Source organism: Pseudophryne corroboree, chromosome 9 (assembly GCF_028390025.1).
Source record: "Pseudophryne corroboree isolate aPseCor3 chromosome 9, aPseCor3.hap2, whole genome shotgun sequence".
In the NCBI taxonomy this organism is placed as follows: Eukaryota; Metazoa; Chordata; class Amphibia; order Anura; family Myobatrachidae; genus Pseudophryne; species Pseudophryne corroboree.
The window spans coordinates 222,949,722-222,958,775 of NC_086452.1; the positions used below are offsets into that span (position 1 = coordinate 222,949,722).

At 39.4% G+C, this 9,054-nt stretch overlaps 1 long non-coding RNA gene across 1 annotated transcript in view; it reads right to left on the bottom strand.

Annotated features, from left to right (window-relative positions):
• The window catches only part of LOC134957903 (uncharacterized), a 103,481-nt gene extending 96,451 nt beyond the window's left edge, over positions 1-7,030 (bottom strand). The window contains exon 1 of the long non-coding RNA XR_010186788.1: positions 6,935-7,030. This is a non-coding gene — a long non-coding RNA (uncharacterized LOC134957903). The remainder of the gene's footprint in view (positions 1-6,934) is intronic.
• Between the last annotated feature and the right edge of the window lie 2,024 nt (positions 7,031-9,054).

Genomic DNA, 9,054 nt, shown 5'->3' on the forward strand with positions numbered 1-9,054 from the left:
GCTGACAATCCTGAAAGCTAAATTTATCATAGTAAAGTTACTTAAAGGCATGCAGCAAGGGGGATTACTTTAATGAATTTGTAATGCAATAATATATTTAGCAAGTTAAAAGATGAATTTGATTATTTTAGACCTATCTTTTCACAGATTGTAGCGTGGTCTGAAACAACTAACTATTGCCATATGAGATTAGCTGCAGTTGTGTGCTGACTGCGGTCATGTGTGAGGTCATTAGATGACTGGACTAATTGGACCCAATGTGATCTGTGTGTGCCTGGTCTGAGCACTAAGGGGCCTATTTATAAAAGTATATTTCCCAGAAAATAACGTAGAGATATCAGAGCTCTCTCCTGCGTTAGGCAAACTAACAGAGGATGCCGCAGTCACCATTACTAGGAATGGGGACAGTGTACTGGGTAAGCTAGTTATAGTAATCTTTAGATGACGTTAGTGATTGCAGCCCATCAGTAGGATCCTTCACCAATAGCCTATGCTTGCTTCAAAAGGAGCAACGGAATTATAAGCAGAACACAAAAAAAATTGTCATAATATGCAGGGTTAAGGAATGATAATTATCGGTGCGGCAGTGCTTGCTTAACAGCCGCGTGGACGAAGTAGATTCATACACTTTTCTCACTCATAGCTGGATTTTAAGGATTTACAATATCTGCCCGTATAGTCACAGCTTAAAGTGGAGATTTTATGCAGACATCAATAATTTAGAAAACACCAAATGCACCTGTCTATGGCTATAATTCATTAAGAGCTCTGCTTACTTCTCAGGTCAAGGTATTAAATTAATTAAGACAGAAAATGTGGTATTTATAACTCAAAACTAGACTGACCCTATAGAAGAGAGAGATTTGCCAGCCAGAATTGTTAGGGGTTTTTGAACAGACAGTAGCAGTTTGACTGTCATTTAGTGCAGCGCCAGATATGCGCAGTCATTGTGTGCAGCGTGTAAAGGCCACATGTGCAAAGAACACCAAATTAAATGAAATGGTCCCTAATGTAAAACTGGAAAAAAAAATACATATAAATAGTCATCGAAAATGCCAAAATGTTTGTTTTCACTTGCACCAGTGAGGCAGAAAGAGAAAAAAGCTGTTTGGAATAAAAGAGTAAGTCTCCCTCACACAGACAGCGGGGAGCAGGACTGCTGAGCCAGCAGAAAGATTTCATTTTAATCTTCTATGGCCCACTGCAAATAAACTTTACCGAATTCATTTTCTGCACGTAATACACCAAATGAACAAGCTCTCTATTATTTTCTCAGGCGCTCCACTGCTTAGAGGCCTGAAACACATTCAGTTAACTCCTCCTATTACTCAATATGTGCACCACAGAAATGTATAGAAGTCTACAGCAAAGTGCTTCCAAAATAAATCCTATTGCCTAGTATCATCTCATATGTAATCATATATAACAAACAATGCATATTTCATTGTGCTGTGTTAAGGAACTACTTAAATCACAAATAAAAACGTATAGGTTTACATGAGAAACTCATGTTATATGTCACTGAGGGACAGATTTATTAAGCTTGGTGAAGTGATAAATTGGAAGGTGACAAAGGACCAGCCAGTCAGCTCCTAACTGTCATTTTTCAAACCCAGCCTGTAACATGGAAGTTAGGATCTGATTGGCTGGTCCTTTATCACCCTCCATTTTATCACTTCACTGAGCTTAATAAATCTGCCCCTGAATGCCTGAAATTGACAAATAAAGGTAACATGCAGCAACAGTGCCAAACCTGGATAGTGTGACGCCATGTGCAAGCTTGCCAGTAAATCCCCCCCCCCCCCCCCCCCTCTTCGAGCTCTGTCAGACACTATTGCAAACTTCCCAGTCCCTTGTGGCACTATGATGATGTCCATACCAAGTTCCCGTGGAACTTCTGTAATCTCAGGCATCTTCAAGGATCAGGGGACACTGTGCATTTACCTGCCTGTGAAACATTGCTATGTATTAGAAACATTGATCAACCATATTTAACGTTTTCTTTAACAATCCAAAGTTATTACGCTTTAATATGATTTATTTTACATCTTTCAATAAAACCATTTTTTATTGCTTATTATTCCTATTACATCTGAATATATGTAGATAGACTAAACATAGTAAATCACACAAAGTACACATAGAGACAAATCAATAAGAGTGAAGGTTTTGAAATGAAATAAACATGGATTTGTTTACCATTTAAGATTAAGAATGTTTGCGATTTTCTCCAGTCCTATTGGATTGTTAGGGGAAGAGTTAGTGGAGTCTTAGCTGATGCTAGCAGATTTAATACTTGTTCTGGTTCATACTTCCAGTGTGTGTGTGTGTGTGTGTGTGTGTGTGTGTGTGTGTGTGTGTGTGTGTGTGTGTGTGTGTTTAACGCATTGGTTCAGCTCACTCAAATTAAGACCACAAGCAACGAGAATGTGGAAAAATACCAGGGGGTGCCCTTATAATAGGCTTTTTTATTTATTACTTAATTATTATGTTCATATTGAGCCGTAAGGGCCCCATACACTAGAACGATAATGCCTGATTTCATCTGATTTTGGGAATTCGGACCGATATATCAGATTAAATCGGGCATTTTTGAGGTGTATCTGATCCGATGCGCGTTCCCGTGAGCATCGGATCGGATCCTCCAGCTTGAATGTGCTGCATATTCAATCAGTTCCGACCTGGGGGCATGGCTGAGATCGCCCAGGATCGCCCAAGATACATCGGATGCAAAAGGACAGCATCTAATGTATCTTGGGCGATCCTGCCCCCTGGGAGGATGCTGCCGGGGTGATCGCCTGCGATTGCCTCCGACATGCTGTCGGATAAGTGTATGGGGCCCTTTACTTTGGGCTACCTTAATTACTCCTTTAATTTCCTCTTCTTTGACTGTTTTTTTTTTTTTTAATATGGTTAAAACACACTAGAATTGTTATAAGAGTAGATCAGGTGATTCCAAGATCATATGTCTCCAGTGTAATATACATATTTGTCCATGAATTCCAGGCTTGGATGGATATGCTCTTGTAAATATTTCTTACCAGGACAACATTTGAACAAAAGAACCTATGTGAAATTTATGTACAAATGCTCCATATTCAATTTGAATGCTTGGTTATATACAGTGGCATCACTGGAGGGAGTGCCGACTGTAATGGGTGACACCATTCAAGGAGGTTACCCCAAGTGTGAGGAGAGTCTCTTGGGGCAGCCCAGCATCTCCTGAAGTGCAGGGCACGCCCCCATTTCACATGAGCCCACACCTCCTTTACCTCACGGTTTGTACCGAGTGACACTAAGCCTAGTGATACCTCAGGTTATATATAGTCAGACAGGCTTTTAAGTCCCTTTACAAGTACATTTACTACAGGCTGAGACACAATGGATTGTGCTGAGAGCATCACAGAAATGCTAATATATAAATACAGTGCAAAATCACCAATCAAGAGCGGATCGCAAAAGGTTGCACTGCCAGATCGTCACACCTGTGTGGCACAGGTTTATCTGTGAAGCTCAGCACACATGAAATTTTACAGCTATTTAACTCAACTGTGTATCTTCACACTGTCCAAGTCTTACTGTTATGCTTAGTCTTTTTGCACACTAGTTATAAAGGCTAGTCTTGAGTTGTATGTTCAGTACAGATGGTGTAATGGTTATCATTACAGCATCACAGCACTGAGGTTGTGGGTTAAATTCCCACCACGGCCATAACTGTGGAGTTTTTATATTGTCTACGTACTTGCGTGGGTTTCCTCCGGGTACTCCAGTTTCCTCCCACACTAGTAAATTATTTGGCTCCCAAAAAAATGAACCCTAGTATGTTAGTGTGTGTGTACATGTGAACGAGATCCCGTTCATATCTTTCAGTGTGGAGGCACCAGCAATGAACGATGCGCGGCCCCGCGCTCGTTCATCATTGGTGCCCCGTCGCTCATGCATGCAGGCCAATATGGACGATCTCGTCCATATTTGCATGCACTGCTATGGAGCCGGGTGAAAGAAACTTCACTCCCCCCATTGCTGTATTTCAGTAATGTCTTCATAACTGAATTTTAAGGAGGTATTCTTAAGAATCACTTCTATGGCGCAGGAGCGATATGTAGGCACTACAGTATATGACCTTTGCGGTATCAAGGTGTGATCATGAAGGTTACATTTCGGGTAAAAGAATTATTAAATTAACATGATCAAACAATTAACCATTGTTAAACATTGGATGTTCTGTACATTTTCACTTATGACTGCTATATTCAATTTTAAAGTCCTCTCCATATCTGTCTGTACACTAAATTCTACCCTGCAGGAATAAGGTAATGAGATCTCAGCAATAGGAAAGTAATTTGGCTCTGTTTTGCCTTGTTGTATCCTCAAGCTGCTATAATTTTCAGAGTCTGTATAACTCAGTGGATGTAATCATCTGATAAAGGATGAACTTACAATAGACATGGGATGAAAGGATTGTGCATTTAAAATGACACTTTAAAGCATTTCTAGCCAGCAGCTGGTAGGGCATTATTTATTTTGAGTTGTGTTCCTAGACCCTGGTACTGTTTGGTATAATGTGCTGTACAATATAGTTAAGTTATAGGGTAATAGAGTCTAAGAATAAAACAATGTATATTATTGTGTATGCTTGCGAGTATAGCCACTGATAAATTCTGAACTCAAAATTGACTAAAGTGTACAAAATAACCTCACCGTTCTTACATAAAGAAATCTAAAAACACTAAATTTGGGTCAATTAATTTTAATTGACCCACCTGGAATTCTAAAGCTATACAAATTCATCACACATAAAAATAATAGTAAATACCCACAACAAGCAATGCAAAGTTAGTAAATAATTGGCAATGGGGGAATAATCTTAGGGAAATAAAAACTGAAGAATCAGAGAACAAGGAAGGGATAGCTGAAAACAGTTGTGTATATTGATATTGGAAAACAAGAAAACTGTCAAGATGATTTAAAATGTTTAACCCTATTTTCCCCATACAAAGAGTTCACAATTATTCACAGCCAGGGATATACAAAGTGCTGTCTGCTTTATGGCAGAAAATTAAGTCTGGGTACATGGCTGAATTCCAGACAGTCTGAACCTCTGCAGATCACACTGTCGGCATTCAGGTGTCTCCAACATTGTGGGTGATGGAAGGGGGTGGGGTCTGGCAGACGGGAACACTAAACAGACAAAGAGAGAGAGAGAGAGAGAGAGAGAGAGAGGACGGAGCAGTGATATATGGAATGAAGTACTCATTCTCTCTCTGAAGCATGCATCATTACAAATAATGACTTCATGTAGTAGACCTATTTGTCAAGGTGCATGATGATTGAATTTTATATACAAACAAAAAACCCTGGCAAAGATACAACTCCACACAACAACTCAGTGCAACTTTCCTTATTACTTTATGTAGCTCCTCCCATTACCTCTTTATTCTTGTCTCTGGCCCTTGTTCAAAACAACCACTCCCTATCATATTCTCAAGAGATGTGCTCTGAGACCTTCTAACAGATATCTATTCCTTGCACAACACATAAAACTATACTTAATATTTAAAACACTGTATCATAATTGCCTTAATCAAAATATTGCTGTTAAAGTTATATTTTTCCCAGGATGTTTTCCAGAACAAACACATGAAGTGGATAATAGAAAGTCATTGGTATGGTCTAACAAGGGATAGTTAATTGGGATCACTTACTGTACAATATAATGGTTTTATCCTAAAGGCAGCCAAATCTAGAAAGAGTAAATTGTTAACTATTCAGTCACCAGAGGCCCAAAACCTTTACCTGTGATTCTGCTACGTAAGGCACATAATATAAATAAATATAATAATAGTTTGTAACCAATTTTTGTCATACATCCTCTTAGTACTTTTGACAAACATCTGTAAAATTAACTATGTGAATATCTATGTCATTAGAAATTAATAAAAGTATTTTACCACACCACATCTGTCTTTCATATTTTTATGAATTCTAATGAAACCTTCTGATAATATGAAGTGTTCTAAACACAGTCACGTAATGAATGAGAAGAAATGGGAAGCTCATTTTTACTATTCTATTCTGTTGACCTCATAAGCAGAATTATGCTACACAAACAATACCGATGAGCATTTAAAAAGATGATGCTGCACTTCATTTAACTGACAGTTATCGGAGTGCAGGCTGATTTTCCATTCATTTAGGAGATACTGTAACACAAATTACATGCAGTTCTGGTGCTTAATTGAGTGTAGTGTGCAATTTAATCTTCGATAGAATTGCAGAAAGTCTTTCATACTTAAGGAAACAATGGGAAGGGACAGTTTTCAAGCAGTATGCAGAAAAATCATCCACCCTGTGCAAATATATACAGCAGAAAGAAGTGATTTTGCCACTGGTAGGGTAAATCAGCAACTGAGGGGCTTTGTTTAGTCTTTTTCTGGACTGCCACTATTAGAATTTATGAAGTGTTGAACTTGACGGATCTCTTCTTATTTCATTCTTGCTAACGAGTATACATATTGTCTCTACTGATGTTTGTAGTTAAACTCACAATAAAAGACAACAATGTGGTGACTTGCCACACACTGCAGGTAACAGCACCCTGCTTAGCACACAATAAGATACAGAACATAGTGGTGGTGTCTCATTTTTTATCAGCTGAATATATGTGAAACCAACAATGACATAGACTATTTTTGTACTATACAAAAATAAAAGCTGGAAGCTAAGGCGTTATATGTCAAATATTCTATTGATGTCTGCTTCATTGATGTAAGTAGCATGGCTAGGAAATACACTTCTGTAATGGAAATCACTGTGACTTAGTTAACTCCTTTCACACTACCAGAAGCTAATAAAAGCACTCTGACAATATATACTGTACTGTACATAGAAATATTAATTGCATATGGTATATTTTATAGGCTACAGTACTTACATCATATTACAGGATATCTTGCTCAGGTACTATTGCACAAGCATTCCTGGATGGAAGACGCAGAGAAACAAATGAAAACACCAAGGTCTGCTGCTGTAGTCTGTGTGCATCTGAGAGCTGCAGACCTTACATGAACTGGAGAATTTCCCCCCCCCCCCCCCCTGTCTTCTGAAAAGGCAGCAAAGGGAGAGGAGGGGTGGGTGATACCACATGACAGGCATTGGGCCTGAACATTGGCTGCACTTACAGACATTAAGGCAGCAGGATTGGCCAAATTAAAAACTCTGTGCCTCAGGGGATCCTCCTATTAGATTTTTTTTTTTTTAGTATGTGTTGAAGAATGACTGGAGGAATTTTCTCATTGTGGAAGTTCCACTTGGCTTACGAAATCACAACAGTTTCATGTCTGACTGTCTGTGAACAAAGGGGTTAAAGAAAAGCTTCTCCTTTTAGTAAGTAACACCAGCACTTTACACAGGTGCTCCAGCCTGCTTTGTCCCCAGCAGGGATCATCACCATTAGGGAGCAGCAATAGAAGTAGCATGCTACATGCTACCCATCTACACATAGTAAACCTGCTTCCTCTCTCAATAAAATTGTCACAACACTTGTCACCAGACTGATTTACTGAACAGAGAATAATAACAATGGGATCTTCTCCCTGTTACAGCAGCAATTCTGCCACAACAAAGTGTCTGTGTAACAGGGGCACACGGCTTAATGACACCTGTGTCACTAAATGTTCTGTCAAGTGATTTGCACGGCAAATAGAAGCTTTTACCCAGTATGTTGTCACCATTTACTTTTATAGGATCTTCTGCTGTTTCTTGTTGTGACTTGAAACTGATTGGTTGTGACTTGAAACTGATTGTTCTTCACATAAATTTGGAGATAGTTTAAAGAAATAATGTGTTATAATACAACTCACTAATGTATATTTTAAATATTTTGCAAAGCATTTTAAACATTTTTTTAAGATTTGTTGTCTATTTTTAATATACAAGGGGCATACCCCCCAACATTCAAGATTAGGCAGTCGAGACTTATGCGCACACGTGTCTGAAAAGGGCGTGGCCTCTGTGAAAGGGTGTGTGGTTTCACAGGAATGCCGCCATCATAAGCCACGTCTCCCGTTTCCATCACAGAGTGAGCATGCTCTGAGCTAGGCAAAGATAGAGTCTGCGCTCATATGATATTAAAACAATAATGACTGTTAATAGATAAATATAAAAAATACCATTTTAATAGAAAAAAAATGCATACAAACAACATTAAAAGATTTGTATGAATTCATACATTCATTTATGGAGTTCGTTCCAATAGTGCCCTTGTAAAGATGCAAATTTATTGCAGCAAGAGTCTCTTTATTGCAGAGTTGTTCCAGTGGGTGATGCAATAGGCAATTTACCGTTAAAGGAGTAACAGCTGTATAATATCCTGTGGTATGAATGGGTTCCTCATGCAGTAAGGTAATGGTAGAAGACTGGAAACCTCTCAGAGTCTCTTTAAATGAAGATGTGGTTGTCCAGGGCTGGTTCGCAGTGCTGTAACTAGGCATTTTAGCGCTGTGTGCAAGAAACGGCATTGGCGCCCCCCCTTATGTAAAATAAGGGCAGTGCGCGCATAAAATATAGGGGTGTGGCTTCATGGGGAAGAGGTGTGACCACAAAAATAATACCAATTCATACTACGGTGCACAGTAGTCTCCATTATTCAAATTACGCTACACAGTAGCGCCACTACACCAGGTAGAGCCCCTTTTACACATTACGGCAGACAGTCCCCCTTTTTACACATTATGGCAGCCAGTCTCCCTTTTTACACATTACGGCAGACAGCGTCCCCCTTTTTACACATTACGGCAGACAGCGTCCCCTTTTTACACATTACGACAGACAGCGTCCCCCTTTTTACACATTACGGCAGACATCGTCCCCTTTCTAAACATTACGGCAGACAGCGTCCCCTTTTTTACACATTACGGCAGACAGCGTCCCCTTTTTACACATTACGGCAGACAGCATCCCCCTTTTTACACATTACGGCAGACAGCGACCCCTTTTTACACATTACGGCAGACAGCATCCCCTTTTACACAGTACGGCAGACAGCGTCCCCCT